A 1,120-nucleotide genomic window follows, 5' to 3' on the forward strand; every position below is an offset into this window, starting at 1 on the left:
CTGAGATAAAAAATAAAATAAAATATTAAAATCATAATGTATCTCGCTGCATTGTGCGAGTACGCTTCTAGTATATTATAACGTATTAGGTCCCTATTTTAAAATAATTATGGATTAAATCCATGTGGTTTTCAATTTATCACATATTGGATCCCTGTCTCTAACTCAAAAGTTTTCTATTAAGAAGGTTAATTGAAGAGAGGATTTTAGTCTTTTTAATCAATAACTTTAGAGTAAATTATAATTTTGGTCCTTGTGGTTATCACTATCAAGTTTAGTTCCTCTTTTAAATTAATTACAATTTTTGTAATTGTGATTGCTATTTTGTTTCATTTTTAATCTCTTTAACTAAATCTAGTTAAAAATGTAGGTTAACTTTTTTGTCTTTATCCTTTTTTTGTTTTATTTGATCATAGAGTAAATTATAATTTTCGTCCTTGTGGGTGTTTTTTTTCCATTTTTGTCTTTGCGATCATTTTCATTTTATACTTCTTATTACATTAATTAATCAATTTATTCAATTTATTTGATATATATATATATATATATAGGTCTAATCAAATGAGAACTGATTGGTTTGTGGTAACTGTGAGGTCCAATCTCAACCACAAATTAACGGATAAATTAGAAAATTAATAATTATAGTAGTTTGAGTTAAAATTATAATTAGAGGGCATATTAGGTATTTTTTAAAAACTACTCTCTCATCTCTCCAACCTCCAATCTCTGGCTTCCGGTGAAATTGGTATCAGAGTATATCACAATGGGTATCACATTGTGTATCTTTATTTTTAAGGTTTGAGTTGGTATCATAGTTGGTATCACAATGATATCGCAGTATATCACAATGAGTATCACAGTATGAGTCTTTGTGATTACTTGGTACCTGCCGGATTAATGTTCACCGGAGGCCGGAGATTGAAGGTTGGAGAGATGAGAGAGGAGAGAGGAGTTTGTAAAAAATAACTAAAATGTCTTCTAATTATAATTTTAATCCAAACTACTATAATTATTAATTTTCTAATTTATCCGTTGATTTGTGGTTGAGATTGGATCTTACAGTTACCACAAACTAATCAGTTCTCTCTTGAATGGACATATATATATATATATATATATA

This window comes from Cynara cardunculus (genome assembly GCF_001531365.2).
Source record: "Cynara cardunculus var. scolymus isolate 2C chromosome LG 11, CcrdV1, whole genome shotgun sequence".
NCBI classification, from domain to species: Eukaryota; Viridiplantae; Streptophyta; class Magnoliopsida; order Asterales; family Asteraceae; genus Cynara; species Cynara cardunculus.